The following is a 17,258-nucleotide window of genomic DNA, read 5'->3' as shown; positions in this document are numbered from 1 at the left end:
CCCGATCGTAAGGTGCTAGCGCTTCTGAAAGACTATGTCTCGGTCATCCGTCTTCTCAAACACCATGTAGTGCGAGAAACCAAATGGAGGCGATCGAGTCTTGTGGGGAAAAGTGCGCAAACCTCTGCAGAGTGTAATAAACTAATCATGGTTAGCCGTGTCCCCGGTTATGGATGTTTTGAGTATCTAGTACTTGGATTTTCATGTGAATCTCAACATGTTACTCTAAATTAATTTTGTTGGGTTATGTTTAATGATGATGCTTAATTGGGATTGAGAATGCTATCAACCATTCTCAATGTTTAACAACCACCATGATAGTAATTAAATTTTATTCCTTTGAAGTAGGGAAAAATTGGCTTTACGCAAAATAGTAACCATAGAGCATTCCACCAGCCAAATATGCATATAGTATAGCTGTTTCATTCCATTACTCTCTATGTGTTACCTTGCCAGCATATTCCATGTGCTGACCCGTTTTCGGGCTGCAACGTTAATGTTGCAGACTTTTCAGATGACGATTAAGGAGTTGTTAGGTCGTGGTTCTATACTCAGTGATGTCGTTGGAGTTGATGGACTCACTTATCTTCCAAGCCTTCCGCTGTTATCATTATTAGATGGCCTTAAGCCATATTTATTGTAATAAGTTCTCTTTTGAGACACTCGATGTAATAAGTGTGTGATTGCTACTCTGTTATAAATCCTCCGAGTACTGTGTGGTGTCAGCATTACTGATCCAGGGATGACACCGGAGCACAGAGATCAGACTGTTTGAGGTCTGGTCGCTACAATTTGTCCTTCTCCGTAGAACATCCCTATTTTTCCGACGACCTCCTTCATGATGATTTGGGCAAGTTCGCGTTGGATGTTATAGAACTCAGATCGAAGTCGATGATCCTCGATATCTCCTATGTCCTTTGCCCATTGCAGATTATCAGCATCGCTGGATGTAGGTGACATGCGAAGGTTCTGGTGATCCCGTCTGTACTCCGGCATGTGGTGTAGGACATAGAATCCATCATTAAGAGAATCGTTCGATTGCTGGATGCAGCAGAAGTCGGTCTTATGGCCGCAGGCGGCCCTGCCACCCCTTGTCTTCTTGTCCCTGACCTCTCCACCCCTTGCTTGGTAGTAAAACATAGCACTGTCGAGAAAATCCTTGATGTGGGTGTAATCCTTTTTGTGAATGTTCTTCGACGAGTCCAAGTAAAGAGCGTGGGAGAATCGGGGGTAGAGGATGATGAGGACGGCGCGCCCGCCGCTGCGCAAAATAAGTACACCTCAAATTAATTAGCCTCCACCATGCAAATGAAAGATTGAAATCGAAGGAAGGATAGCAGCGCGGATGACTTACACAGGATGATAAGGCACGAGAATCGCCTCCTTGTCCTTATTGGCGAGCATGAAAGTGACAATGTAATCCCTCGCGTATTCACGGTGCTTTGCGCAGACTCCCAAGAAGCCCTCGTGCATGTAGTACGGGTCAGCGACACAGACATTAGATATCGGCTCAACCCCGATGATGTAGTTCATGTGCAAGGCATAAAGGCGGACAAACGTAAAATCCAGCTTCTTCACGTGAAACATGTCGAATATGTAATCGAATCGGTGAAAGAACTTATCCACGGGGAAGCTGTCGACGTATGACATTTTCCGCGGAACGTTAACCACGTAGAGTGGGTATCCTGGATCTTTCAAGGTGATGAGACCTTTCTCTACCCGCAGCACATCGTCATGAAGTCTCCTTAGATCGCCGAATCTGGCCCGTAGCGCTGTTTCAGGTAGGATTGGTTGACCGGGGATATGCCATTTATCCGCATCAGGGATATCTATACGGTCCTGAAGCCGAGGCTGCTGAGGCGGCTGGATCATAGAATTAGCTTTTTTGCCTTTCCTCGCTCTCTTCCTAGACTTATTTACTATCGGAAGGTCGTCCATAATACGTTGCGACGGCAATTCAGGCACCGACTCATGACGCTCAAACCCTGTGGAGGCGCCAGTATAGACATACTGTTCAGCGCCATTGTTGTCCTCATCCTCATCCATGGCGACGTCATTAGCGACTAATGGAGCCTCCTCCTTACCCCGTCCGCTATCACCCAACCCGACACCCGACGCTAATTGGGTAGGTGGGGTGTTGATGTTCATACCTTGCTGAGGCTGCGGCTTGTGGGTGTGCTCCTGGCCGCCTCCAGACGAAGTAGACTCTTTGGCCACAACAGCACCCACCCATTGCAACAATCACCAAGCCGCCGCGGTGTCTCGTCGTCATCCCCCGCTAGTATTGGAGGAGGCAAATTCTCGTGGCCCGGTTTGACACTGGCCACAGAAACCTTGAAGACGTTCGGGGGGGGGGGGTCGGCCGGCTGTGGAACAATGGTTCCTTCGGCTTCATTATCGTCGCCTTCCCCACGTCCACCTTCTGGTCGCCGATGGTGTACAATATGGTGCACGGGGTTTCGTCGGCCTGCAAAGAAAAGTCTGCGACGTGAGACATCTGAAAGGCAACGAAAACGGGAGATTATACATTTATATTGAAGGGGGCCGGTGTGCCAGATACCGTGAGGGCGTCGAGCTCAGCCAAAGATGAAGCACCATCGAGCACGTCCGATGCGGGAGCCGATGCGGGAGCAGGTGGGGGAGAAGGTGCGGGAGCAGGTGCTGGTGCAACGCTAGTCGAGCTGCTCCCCAAGAAGTCGGCAAGGGGAAATTCCTCTGCATTTTTTTCTGGATTTTTCCTTGTCCAAGTGATAACACCCGTCACCAAGGAAGTAGACAAATCTGCAACCACCTGTTTTGCGGCAGCTACCGCTGTTGCGACTGTTTGAGATGATTTTTTCTCAACCGCAATCTCAACCTTCTTGTCGATGTTTTCTTCAGTTTACCTTCGTCTTTCCTTTCTCTCCTCCGTTGTCTCACGGTAGTACTTCTTCCACGTGGCGTTGTCTCCAACACCGTGCACGCATCCATACGACGGTCGAGTATCCACCAGTTATCGTTTCAATATGTTCAACGCCCGGTTGAATGGAGTGTCCCACTTGGGCCTCGCCAATGCCTCAGACGGCGAGTCGCTTTCGGCCGCAATCCGGTGCTACTCTCTCTGCAAAAGGCACAAGGATCGTTTACAAATATGACTAACGTGTGCAGTCGAATTGATCAGAAACTAAAATTACCAGCAGTCTCATGAACTCCGTAATGACCGGTGTTGTCTCGTAAACCTTGTTCACTGGGTCCCAACCGTGCCGGGCCCTGAGGACGTCATGCTCCTGCGGGACGGTGAAATCCGCCAAGGGGTCTGGGATGCCAAGACTCGCAGCTTCCGCGTCCTCCTTGGCCCATTTGGACATCTTTCCGCCGTAACCACGGCTTCCGAGGTGGTGGCTCCCAATGTTCCTTCTTGAAACCCCTTCATGTACTGAGACTTCTTTTGGCAGCTTGGGCCTCGCAAGCCTCGTTGAATATTTGAAACTGCTCTTCCGTGATTGTCGGATTATCCTTTACAATCTCGGAGTAGGGTTCCTTCTTGTCGATGATCTTTGCTTTCACTCGATTTTTCCAGGCGGCCAACGTGTTGCTAAACTTGGTCATGGCGTGTTTGTTTATCTTCTTCATTGCCGGGTCCTCATCTGGATCTTCATAATCCTTCTCATTCCGGCCCGGGAACAAGAATATCTGGTGAAACTTCTTTAGGAGGGAGCTCCTCATATTTTCTATCTTCGTTAGTTTCTCATCGTTGATGGTGGCGGTTGTCCTTACGATGCAGCCTATTTGATTGCCGTAGCATCGACGCGCTTCCTCGGGCGCCTTTGGCTCAAAATTACCGTCGTCCACCTCTGTGACCACCAGTCTAGTTGTCTTGAGTTTGTTAGGAAGCCGTTGCCTCTTTGCTTTCTGTTCTACACCGGCTCCGCTCCCCGAGGCAGCGCCGGTCTCAGTCTCAGCACCGATCTCGATGCCGGTCTGAGTCTCGGCGCCGGTCTTAGTCTCAGCACCGGTCTCAGTCTCAGCGCCGGTCCTAATGCCGGTCTGAGTCTCAGTGCCGGTCTCAGTCTTAGCACCGGTCTACGTGTCAGTCTCAGTCCCCGATGCCACCAGTTGATCGTCGGCAAGGCTAAAAAATTCGTCTGCCGCCCAGTAGACGTCGTCGCAATCACCAGAACCCTATCCTTCATCGTTGCTAGCCATGTTTCCTACGATTAAATCTAGTAAATTAATTCTAGACCTAATAAAATGAATAATGACATACAAAAGGCCTATGTTTTGTAGGAACGTTGACTCCTTCCTGGTGCGGCAAATCCCGGGCACTCGATATGTCCTAGTTTGTAGCACAAGTCATGCCGAAATTCACGGAAAATTTCGGCATGACCTTTGCTAAAAAGTGGACAAATTGAGAACCTGAAATTTGCCAGAACGGAAATGAATCAACATTCCGGTCAAACATATATATGCCACTCAGCTTCATTCAAACAACAAAGCCACTTGGGCACAAACAACATGACCACTTCAATGAAAAGATATAATCAACAATAAAAGTCTAGGAAGGAATCATCTTTAAAATAAAACTTGCCTAAATAACCTAGATAATTAACCTAATTAAACTAGTTAACCTAACTAGTTCTCTGTCAAAGCCCTAACAAAATTTTTGCACTAACCTAGGTAATTAACCTAATTAAACTAGTTAACCTAACTACTTCTCTGTCAAAGCCCTAACTAAATTTTTGCCCTAACCTAGATAATTAACATAATTAAACTAGCTAACCTATGCATGAGAGAGAGAGGAGGGGTGGGGGCTTACAGAGGATGGCTCCGGTGGTGGCGAGGGAGGCAGTGACGGCGAGGGAGGCAGGGGCATCTCCGGTGACGGCGAGGGAGGATCCGGTGGCGTCGACGGTGGCTCCGGTGGCGTTGAGGAGGCCGCGCGGCTCCGTGGCATTGGGGGCGGCTCCGGTGGCGTCAACGGCGCACGGCTCTGGTGGCTCCGGGGGCGTCGACGTCGGCAGGAGACGGCGGCGAAGTGGGGCGACAGCGAATCGGGGAGATGGCGGCGGGGTGGGTCGAGAAATTTGGGGGGCAAGTGGTGGCCGGGGGGGGGGGAATGGTTTTATGGTTAAGTCAAAACTAGCGGTAGCACGTTTCGCAGAACGCGCTATAGCTAAGGTAGCTATAGCGCTTTTTCCAAAACGCGCTACTGCTATACATATGTAATTTTCTCTCTTTTTTATTTCCTTTTCTGTTTCTATAGCGGGGGTTGTCGGTGTCAAAACCGGCGGATCTCGGGTAGGGGGTCCCGAACTGTGCGTCTAGGCCGGATGGTAATAGGAGGCAGGGAACACGATGTTTTACCCAGGTTCGGGCCCTCTTGATGGAGGTAAAACCCTACGTCCTGCTTGATTAATGTTGATGATATGGGTAGTACAAGAGTAGATCTACCACGAGATCAAGGAGGCTAAACCCTAGAAGCTAGCCTATGGTATGATTGTTGTATATGGAGTTGATTGCCTACGGACTACAACCCTCCGGTTTATATAGACACCGGATAGGGTTAGGGTTACATAGAGTCGGTTACAATGGTAGGAGATCTTGAATATCCACATCGCCAAGCTTGCCTTCCACGCCAAGGAAAGTCCCATCCGGACATGGGACGAAGTCTTCAATCTTGTATCTTCATAGTCCAGGAGTCCGGCTGAAGGTATAGTCCGGCTACCGGAACACCCCCTAATCCAGGACTCCCTTAGTAGCCCCTGAACCAGGCTTCAATGACAACGAGTCCAGCGCGCAAATTGTCTTCAGCATTGCAAGGCGGGTTCCTCCTCCAAGTCCTTCATAGAAGATTGTAAACACCAAGAGTAGTGTCCGGCTCTGCAAAATAAGCTTCCACATATTTCCATAGAGAGAAAGATATAAACACAAATCAAATCTGCTGACGTATTCCGCAGTGCGTCATCACACTACGGCCAAGTCCTTTACTCGAATTGTTTTTACTTTTCCACCTCAGCATGTTTTGCGAGGCGGTTTCCTTGGCACGTCTTGTCAAAGCAAAGATCGTGTACCCCCTTTACGGGATTCTCATCAATACGGACGTGGGTAACCCAACCACACCATTTATCACGGCGCTTGGGAGGCAAGCAAGTTTTACTAGGCTGGTGGGGACGCACAACCGCATCCGCCCATATAAGGGGATAAGGATCCACCTTTTTACCTACGCCTTCTTCCTCCTTTGCCTATCCATCTCCTGCGCACCCGAGCTCCAGCGCCCAAGCCCGCACTTCCCACCTCAACCTTCTCCAGCAATGTCCGGAGTGGGAGGCAAGTGGATGGTCTCCTCCGTCACGGAGGGCAAAGTCAAGAAACTAAGGAAGGCCGGATACCTGTCCAAGGACATCGCGCACCGGCTTCCCGAAGAGGGGCAGCTTCTCCCCACCCCAAGGCCCCATGAGAGGGTAGTATTTCTCCCCCACTTCCTCCGCGGACTGGGTTTTCCACACCACCCATTTGTCCCGGGGCTCATGTTCTACTACGGCCTGGATTTCCACGATCTGGCCCCGAACTTAATCCTCAACATCTCGGCATTTCTCGTCGTGTGCGAGGCTTTCCTCCGCGTCGGCCCCCATTTCGGCCTCTGGCTCAAGACCTTCAACGTCAAGCCCAAGGTGGTGCACGGCAGCCAGGCGGAGTGCGGAGGCGCCATGGCGGGCAAGATGGCCAACGTCCTATGGTTCGAGGGCTCTTTTGTGGAGACCCTAAAGGGGTGGCAATCCGGGTGGTTTTACATCACCGAGCCACGCGATCCGAATTGGATCGCAGCCCCCGATTTCTGATCTGGACCCCCCACGCGGCTTATGTCCTGGAAAGAGACGGGCCTGTCGTGGGGTGACGAAAAAGAGGTGACCGGATTGCGAACATGCATCCAGCCCCTGGTGAACAAGCCAATCCGGCTTGTTAATGTAATCCAGGTTATGCTCGTCCGCCAGATCCTCCCGTGCCAACAACGGGATTTTAATCTGTGGGAGTTCGACCCGACGCAACATCAAACCCTTAGCAGGCTCTTCGATACGACGTACGAAGATGCCTGGAAGGTGCTATTCAAGGGCGCCGAGGCTCCCGCATCCGCTTCCGAGGACCGCGGATACAGCTCGCAGCGTCACGCTAGCGAGGTAAGCTATCTTCACCTTTTACAGGATGTTAAGCTTTTTTCATAGTTTGACTCTATGCGGGATCTAAACTCCCTTACCTTTGACAGGCTTGGCGAGCGATATCTGGACCGATTAACTGTCCGGCTCCGCTGCTTGAAGACCCAGCCCCAGCTCTACTAGTGAAGCTACTGGTTCCGGCGCCTTATGTGGTGCCGGAGAAGAAGGCCGAGAAGAAGAAGACCACGGGGACTCGAAAGAGTGCCCGCAACATGGTGGTGTCGGACTCGTCATCCGACGAGTCCGAGACGCCCTCTTCCCGTGAAAACGAGGAGGAGGAAGAAGAAAACTCTCCCCCCCCCAGCAGAGGGAGGAGAGAAGAGGAAGGCCGCCCCAACGGGGGAGGCCGAGGGGTCTAGGAAAAGGAAGACCCCTCCGCCGGACTACTCCCGCGACGCCGAAGAGGGCGGAGAGGAGTGGCCAAACAGGGCCAAGCGTTCGGCGAAATCGTAAGTTCGGATATCAGAATAACTCATGATGTTCCTTTGTTGCACAGCTTTCCCTAATGTCGAATGTAATTATGCAGTCCGCCCCGGACCGAATTCGACGAATCGTCGGGGGGCTCCCTGGACTAATCGGACGTGAACTCAGTTCTGCCCGCTGTCTCCCCCCGCACTGCAGACGGCGCCGAAGTGGCGTCGCGACAAGCTCCGGGGCAGGAGGAGGTGGTCCCGGAGGAGCCGCAAGGCAACCTCCCGGACTCCAGGAGTGAAGGGGATAAGGCCCCCCAGGGCTCCAAGTCCGGCTTTATGCCGGACATCGCGCCGGAATCTTCCACAGTTCCGGACCGCGGTAGGCGAACTCCTTCCAAGAGGAGCAAGCCTTCTGAGCCAGCAGCCTTCGTCCAACCGCGGGTGCCGGACAATCTGCTGGAGGTGCTTGACGGCGCCTCCATCGACGAGGGGCACTGTACTATTATGAGTATGGTGATCCTGAAGGTTCAGTCCGCCAAGAGCGGACTGACTGAAGCTTGCGCTAGCCTTCTAACAGGCTTCGAGGTAAGTAAAAATATGTAAAAATATTACCGCATAGACAGTAGCCCCTGATGCTCTGTTTGGCGTTCAGAAAGAAAAGCCGAATAGAGGATCTATTAAATATCGCAGGAGTCTAACAAAAAAGAGTCAATATGCGTATGCAGGCTTCGCTGCTATCCACCACCGCACTGACTGCAGAGGTGGGTGTCCTGAAGCAGGACCTTAAGCGGTCCGAGCGAGAGCTCGGCCTTGCCAAGCGGCGGCTCAAGGAGAGAGAAGGTAAGAAATACCTTGCAGAAAAAGTGCCTATAAAAAGGCGTGATTACAAAAAAATAACAGGATTGTACTGCTTATTGTAGGGGCCACGACTGAGGTGGCGACCCTTAAGCAGGCGCTGTCTGAGGCCGAAAAGAAAACGGCCGTGGAGCGCACCGAGCGAGACAGACTTGGGGCTCAGGTCGGCGAGGTGCAGCAAGAGCTTCAGGCTCTCATGAAAAAACATGAGAGTTTGGAGCTTGAGTCAAAGGCGCAAGCATCCGAGCTCGCGACGGCCCTTGAGACTGCCAAGTCTGCCAAGGCCGAAGCCCAAAAGGCCCTCCAAGAGTTGGAGGAGATGAGGAAGATAGCAGCGGGTAAGGCATTCTTCATGCAAAGCAAAAATATAAAAGTAAACTACTTGTTACTTACCCGAATCCGGAGCTCTCCAGGGGCATTCGCAGATCTTCCCCACAGCGTATTCAACACCGCCGCATTCTACCGAGCTGAAGAGGGCAGCTCGACGGAGAAGGTGTTCTGGTCTCAGTATTCTAAGGCCGGACACCCTGTGCCTTTGAGCGACCACCTGAAACAGCTGGTCGAGCTCCACAAGGCGGCCGAACAGGCCATGAAGGGCTTCATAGTTCGGCTGTGGCCCGGAGAGGCCCTGCCTGGGAGCTATTTCGGGCTGGTGCGGCGGCTGGTGGAGGCCTGTCCGAGGCTCGAGGTCATCAAGCGCTCCGTCTGCATCAAAGGTGCCCGTCGGGCCCTTGCCCGTGCAAAGGTGCACTGGGGTAAGCTGCACGGTGAGAAGCTTGTGAAGGACGGGCCGCCGCCGGGGAAGGAGCATCGCAAGCCCGAGAACTACTACAAGGATGTTCTTGCAGGTGCCCGCCTTGTGGCGGATGAATGTACCAAGGATGTGGTTTTTGAATGAACTCGCTCGTGTTTATCCTGTGCGCTGAAAACTTGTTCATATGCGCTAAGCAATGCTTATTGAATTTAAAATATTACTTTCTGTGCGGCCGTTTATCAAAAAATTGAGAGATGGCCAGTCGTCGACTTCTGCCCCCATGCCACTAGTGCTGGGGTGTTCGGGATAAACCTGAGCGCTCTTTTTCCCATAGTTGGGTCCTTTGAGGGAGGCGCTCAGCACAACAAACCAGGCAATCGGACTATAATGCTTGAACACTCTCACTTAGCCATAGAACTCTATAATTTTAAATTTCGGCAAAGCCCCTAGTTCGGAAGACCAAGTTCGGGGCGCTATCCACGCCTTGGCCGGACAAAGCCAGCTCCTCGCTCGAAGCAGCATAAGTCTTTAGGGACTCGAAAAACCTCTCGAACAGCGACCGGTCTCTCGCCTCATCATGACAGTCAGTTTTAGCTTTCTCCACTGAGGTGCTTAACCCAGCTGAACCGGGGCACAATCGCAGTGGTTCTCCTAGTGCTACCTTAGCCGATAGAGCGGAACGTAAGGCACCAAAACATAGGAGCCGGGAAAACCCAACTATTGACCCAAATCATGATTCGGAGCCGATGCATATAGTGCTATAAGTTCGGGGTGCCGCACTTGTGATAGTGTACGGACTTCTCACACCATTATGAGGGGTACTGAAGCCCCTGGCGTGTTTGCCGTACCATGGTGTACGGGTGCAATCATGTCATTTAATAAACATAAATGTGAAAAGAAGATAATGCAAAAAATAGACAAGAAGCTAAGCATTGTTTATAGAGAGGCTATTTATCAAAGCCGAACGATACAAATAGTGTGGTAAGCAAAAGATATTGGACTATTCAGTATGTCCTGACCAGGGGCAGGCCGCGGAATTGTATTTAAAACAGTTATACCGCTTGTAACAGAGACCACATGGGAGTTCCATAATGCGGCATGGCTTGTCTGCCTCCCTGGATCTTGCATCGTTTGTGCGGCAGTCGAATTGCCAAACAGGTCGTCCGAAGTATGGAGTCCTGAAAGTAAGAAAAAAATTAAAAAAAGGAATCCGGCAGCCCCTAGTACGTTTTAAGCCGTATTTTGGGCGTGTCGTTATTGTGCCCCTTCCCCTGTGCCCATGGTATTTCAAGGGCGTAGTTATGTACGTGAGGTACTGGTTTCACTATGTCGCGAAAGCTGGGGTTGGGGCCGCATTGCTACGCTTGCTCAGAGTGTGCCAGGCGGTCCTGATGTGGGTTAGTCCGGGCGCGCTTGGCAGTGTCTGGCTTTTTAATAGCCGGACTGGAGAATTGCCTCAGAAGGCTACTTTGTACCTCCGCTGCGAGAGCCGCCGTATGCTCCTCCGTGCGGAGGGAGTGTTCGGTGTTTCCGTTGACCGTAATTACTCCCCGAGGGCCTGGCTTCTTGAGCTTGAGATATGCGTAGTGCGGCACCGCATTGAACTTTGCGAACGCGGTTCGTCCGAGCAGGGCGTGATAGCCACTGCGAAACGGGACTATATCGAAGATTAACTCTTCGCTTCGGAAATTGTCCGGGGATCCGAAGACCACGTCAAGTGTTACTCAGCCTGTACAGTTGGCTTCTACACCTGGTATAACGCCTTTAAAGGTTGTTCTTGTGGGCTTAATCCTTGAGGGATCTATGCCCATTTTCCGCACTGTATCCTGATAAAGCAGGTTCAGGCTACTGCCGCCGTCCATGAGGACTCTTGTGAGATGAAATCCGTCGATGATTGGGTCGAGAACCAATGCGGTGAAGCCGCCATGACGGATGCTAGTGGGATTGTCCCTTCAATCAAAAGTGATCGGGCAGGAGGACCATGGGTTGAACTTTGGGGCGACTGGCTCCATCGCGTATACATCCCGTAGCGCACGCTTCCGCTCCCGCTTGGGAATGTGGGTTGCGTATATCATGTTCACCGTCCGCACTTGTGGGGGAAAGCCCTTCTGTCCATTGTTGTTCGGCGGCTTGGGCTCCTTGTCGTCGCTGTGCAGCCCCTTGTCTCTGTTTTCGGCCCTTAACTTGCCTGCCTGCTTGAACACCCAACAATCCCTGTTAGTGTGATTGGCTGGCCTTTCGGGGGTGCCATGTATCTAGCACAAGCGATCGAGTATTCAGTCCAAACTGGACGGGCCCTGAGTATTCTTTTAGAATGGCTTTTTCTGCTGACCGGATTTATAGCCTTTGAATCCGGCATTGACTGCCGTGTCTTCATAGCTGTCGCTGTTAACGCGGCATTTTTGCTTATTCCGACGTGTCCTGCCACTTTTGTCCTTGGTATCCGAATTACCAGGGTTCTTTGATAAGTTGTTACTGCGAGCTAGCCAGCTGTCTTCTCCCGCGCAAAAGCGGGTCATGAATGTCGTGAGGGCTGCCATGGATTTCGGCTTTTCCTGTCCCAGGTGCCGGGCAAGCCACTCGTCGCGGATGTTATGCTTGAAGGCTGCTAGGGCCTCTGCGTCCGGACAGTCGACTATCTGGTTTTTCTTTGTTAGGAACCGTGTCCAGAATTGTCTGGCCGATTCCTCTGGCTGCTTAATTATGTGGCTTATGTCGTCAGCATCCGGCGGTCGCACGTAAGTGCCCTGGAAGTTGTCGAGGAATGCGGCTTCCAGGTCCTCCCAAGAACCGATTGAGTCTGCTGGCAAGCAGTTAAGCCAATGCCGGGCCGGTCCTTTAAGTTTGAGCGGGAGGTATTTGATGGCGTGTAGATCATCGCCGCGTGCCATGTGGATGTGAAGGAGATAATCATCGATCCATACCGCCGGATCTGTTGTGCCATCGTATGATTCGATGTTTACGGGTTTGAAACCCTCTGGGATTTTAAGATCCATTACTTCATTCGTGAAGCATAGCGGGTGTGTGGCGCCTCTGTACTGGGCTATATCACGACACAGCTCGGAAGAGCTATGTCTGTTGTGTTCAGCCCGGCCGGATTTGTTGTATCCGGAGTGAAGATCATTGTCACATGCCGTAGGGCGCCTGCGCGATCCGTAGATCGATCTTGTTTGTCTTGCCTTATCCTCCAGTATGTCTCGCAGGTCGGGCGCATTTTCCCGTGCCTTAGTTGAGCGGCGTCGGGGCATGGCTTGGGTGGAGGGCCGAGAGGCCTCTCTGTCGCGGCCGCGAGGTGGCCGGTCTGCCATGTCATGCGCTGGTGATGTAGGTGCTTCCTCCTCTGATCGGGGTAGCGGCCTGCGCTTCAGGTAACTCTTGGAGGGGCGTTCGAGTTCATACTCTTCGGCCTCAAGGACTTTAGTCCATCTGTCAGCTAGCAAATCTTGGGCAGCTCTAAGCTGTTGCTGCTTTTTCTTGAGGCTGCTTGCCGTGGCTAAAAGCCTGCGTTTAAAACGCTCTTGTTCGGCGGGGTCTGATGGTATGACGAATTCGTCGTCATCGAGGCTTGCCTCGTCTTCGGAGGGAGGCGTATAGTTATCATCCTCGACCTCTCGGTCTCCCGCTCTCTCATGAGGGCTGGCTTTTCCATCTTCCTATGCCGAATCTTGCTGAGGTGGGTGTTCTTCGGTGCTATCCGGGGTAGTATTATCTCCCGTGCCGGAATCACCGTTTTTGCTTTGGCGGGATTTAGAGCGGCGCCGCTGACGCCGACGCTTTGGCTGTTTCTTGGGGGCGTCATCCCCCACTGTTCCATCGCCATCTCCATCTTTTGGAGTATCCACCATATATATGTCATACGATGAGGTGGCCTTCCAGCGCCCTACAGGTGCTGGTTCCTGTTCGTCTCCTACATCGTCGTCCATGCCGTCGATGTCTTCGGAGCAGAAGTCAAGCATGTTGGTTAGATCGTCGACAGTGGCTACAAAGTGGGTGGTGGGTGGGCTTTGAATTTCCTCATCGTCCGTATCCCACCCTTGCTGACCGTAGTCCAGCCAGGGCTCTCCTGATAAAGAGAGAGACTTAAGAGAATTCGGGATGTCGCCAAAAGGCGAATGCTGAAAGATGTCTGCGGTGGTGAACTCCATTATCGGCGCCCAATCGGATTCGATTGGCAGGGGCGCGGGGGGTTCGGAGTCCGGGGAGGAGTCCGGATCCTCGGAGTCACGGGTCATGCAGAGTGCGGGCCTAGCGTTCGGCTCGATCGCTTTCGGGATCGCAGCCCCCGAGGTGACGTCCAACCGCTCATCCTCGATTGGCGCAATAGGCTCCGAGTTAGGGGTCGGAACCGATGCGTGTGCGGCCTCTAGGACACTGTCTGGGGGCAGAGCTAGATCATGCCCCTCGAGATAGTGCGGCGTGCTTGGCCGTGGCTCGAGCCCGTCGAAGATCAAGTCTCCGCGGATGTCAGCCGTGTAGTTTAAGCTTCCAAACCTGACTTGATGTCCAGGGGCGTAGCTTTCGATCTGCTCCAGGTGGCCGAGCGAATTGGCCCACAGAGCGAAGCCGCCGAAGACGAAGATCTGTCCGGGGAGCAAAGTCTCACCCTGGACCGCATCGTTGTTGATGATCAAAGGAGCCATCGGGCCTAAAGGCGACGACACAGAGGAACTCTCAATGAAAGCACCAATGTCGGTGTCAAAATCGGCGGATCTCGGGTAGGGGGTCCCGAACTGTGCGTCTAGGCCGGATGGTAACAGGAGGCAGGGAACACGATGTTTTACCCAGGTTCGGGCCCTCTTGATGGAGGTAAAACCCTACGTCCTGCTTTATTAATATTGATGATATGGGTAGTACAAGAGTAGATCTACCACGAGATCAAGGAGGCTAAACCCTAGAAGCTAGCCTATGGTATGATTGTTGTATATGGAGTTGATTGCCTACGGACTACAACCCTCCGGTTTATATAGACACCGGATAGGGTTAGGGTTACATAGAGTCGGTTACAATGGTAGGAGATCTTGAATATCCGCATCGCCAAGCTTGCCTTCCACGCCAAGGAAAGTCCCATCCGGACACAGGACGAAGTCTTCAATCTTGTATCTTCATAGTCCAGGAGTCCGGCTGAAGGTATAGTCCGGCTACCCGAACACCCCCTAATCCAGGACTCCCTCAGGGGTCCTGGAAACGCGCTGCAGCTGCGTTAGCTACATCGCCTCTTACTAACACACGCTATAGCTAAGCCTTTCTCTGTTTTTTCGCCTTTTCATTTATTTTGCTTTACATTTTATTTTTTTCTTTCTCCTTTTTCTGTTTCTTTCATTTTCATTTACTTTTCTATTTGTTTTTCATTTTATTTTGTTTCCATTAGCGGTAGCGCTGTTACAGGGAAACGCGCTGCTACTCATGCCCTAGCGGTAGCGCGCTTCCTGCAAGGCCGCTACTGCTATGCGTAGCCCATCGTTCCAGCAATGGGAATATTAGTAGTAGCGCTTTTACGGGCACATGCGCTACTGCTAGGATCGTATTAGCAGCGCGGTTTATTCTAAACCGCTACTGCTATCTAGCACTAGCGCCCTTTTTTAACCCGCGCTGTTGCTAAATTTCTGTGTATAAGGTTTTCCCTAGTAGTGCTACGGTGGGATTACTCACGCATGACAGTGAGCATCATGAAATTGGTGATGGAGAATGGTTGATGATGACGATGGCGACAGATTCCCCTCTCCGGAGCCCCGAAGGGACTCCAGATCAACCCTCCCGAGAGGGTTTAGGGTTTGGCGGCGGCTCTGTATCGTAAAACGCGATGAATGCTTCTCCCTGATTTTTTCTCCCTGAAAGCAAATATATAGAGTTGGAGTCGAGGTCGGAGGAGCTCTAGCGGGCCCACGAGGTAGGGGGCGCGCCCCCCACCCTCGTGGCTAGGGTGTGGGCCCCCTGGTCTTCATCTTTTGCAAGGATTTTTTATTATTTCTGAAAAGATGTTTCGTGAAGTTTCAGGTCATTCTGAGAACTTCTGTTTCTGCACATAAATAACACCATGGCAATTCTGCTGAAAACAACGTCAGTCCGGGTTAGTTCCATTCAAATCATGCAAGTTAGAGTCCAAAACAAGGGCTAAAGTGTTTGGAAAAGTAGATACGATGGAGACGTATCAACTCCCCCAAGCTTAAACCTTTGCTTGTCCTCAAGCAATTTAGTTGACAAACTGAAAGTGATAAAGAAAAACTTTTACAAACTCTGTTTGCTCTTGTTGTTGTAAATATGTAAAGCCAACATTCAAGTTTTTAGCAAAGATTATGAACTAACCATATTCACAATAACGCATAGGTCTCATGTTTACTCATATCAATGGCATAATCAAGTAGTGAGCAATAATAATGAATCTCAGATGAGAACACTTCCTCAAAACAATCATAATATGATATAACAAGATGATATCTCGCTAGCCCTTTCTGAGACCGCAAAACATAAATGCAGAGCACCTTTAAAGATCAAGGACTGACTAGACATTGTAATTCATGGTAAAAGAGATCCAGTCAAGTCATACTCAATGTAAACTAATAGTAATGAATGAAAATGACAGCGGTGCTCTCCAACTGGTGCTTTTTAATAAGAGGATGATGACTCAACATGAAAGTAAATAGATAGGCCCTTCGCAGAGGAAAGCAGGGATTTGTAGAGGTGCCAGAGCTCGGTTTTGAAATAGAGGCAAATAATATTTTGAGCGGTATACTTTCATTGTCAACATAACAACCAAGAGATGGCGATATCTTCCGTGCTACACACATTATAGGCGGTTCCCAAATAGAATGGTAAAGTTTATACTCCCGCTCCACCAACAAGCATCAATCCATGGCTTGCTCGAAACAACGAGTGCCTCCAACTAACAAGAGTCCCAGGGGGAGTTTTGTTTGCAATTATTTTGATTTAGTTTGCATGAAGCATGGGGCTAGGCATCCCGGTGACCATCCACTTTCTCATGAGTGAGGAGCGGAGTCCACTCCTCTTGAGAATAACCTGCCTCACATGGAAGATACGGACAACCCTAGTTGATACATGACCTATTCGAGCATACAAAATAGGATATTTATTTGAAGGTTTAGAGTTTGGCACATACTTGGAACGGCAGGTAGATACCGTATATAGGTAGGTATGGTGGACTCATAGGGAATAACTTTGGGGTTTATGGAGTTGGATGCACAAGCAGTATTCCCGCTTAGTACAGGTGAAGGCTAGCAAAAGACTGGGGAAGCGACCAGCTAGAGAGCGACAACAGTCATGAACATGCATTAAAATTAATCAACACCGAATGCAAGCATGAGTAGGATATAATCCACCATGAACATAAATATCGTGAAGGCTATGTTGATTTTGTTTCAACTACATGCATGAACATGCGTCAAGTCAAGTCACTTAAATCATTCAGAGGAGGATACCACCCTATCATACCACATCACAACCATTTTAATAGCATGTTGGCATGCAAGGTAAACCATTATAAGCTCCTAGCTAATCAAGCATGGCACAAGAAACTATGATCTCTAGTTGTCATTGCAAACATGTTTATTCATAATAGGCTGAATCAGGAACGATGAGCTAATCATATTTAAAAAAACAAGAGAGATCGAGTTCATACCAGCTTTTCTCATCTCAGTCAGTCCATCATATATCGTCATAATTGCCTTTCACTTGCACGACCGAACGATGTGGATAATAATAATAATAGTGCACGTGCATTGGACTAAGCTGGAATCTGTAAGCATTCAATAAACACGAGAAGACAAGGCAATATGGGCTCTTTTGTCAGATCAACAATAATGCATATAAGAGCCACTTCAACAATTTAATCATGGTCTTCTCCTATCGACCCCGAAAGAAAAGAAAAGAAATAAAACTATTTACACGGGAAAGCTCCCAACAAGCAAAAGAAGAACAGGAAATCTTTTCGGGTTTTCTTTTTAATTACTGCTACAAGCATGGAAAGTAAACTAATTAAAAACTACAACTATTTTTTTTGGTTTTTCTTAAGGTTTATTGAACACACAAGAA

This window comes from Triticum urartu, chromosome 7A (genome assembly GCF_056163025.1).
Source record: "Triticum urartu cultivar PI428250 chromosome 7A, HENAU_Tu73, whole genome shotgun sequence".
In the NCBI taxonomy this organism is placed as follows: Eukaryota; Viridiplantae; Streptophyta; class Magnoliopsida; order Poales; family Poaceae; genus Triticum; species Triticum urartu.
This window is presented reverse-complemented; position numbering follows the sequence as displayed.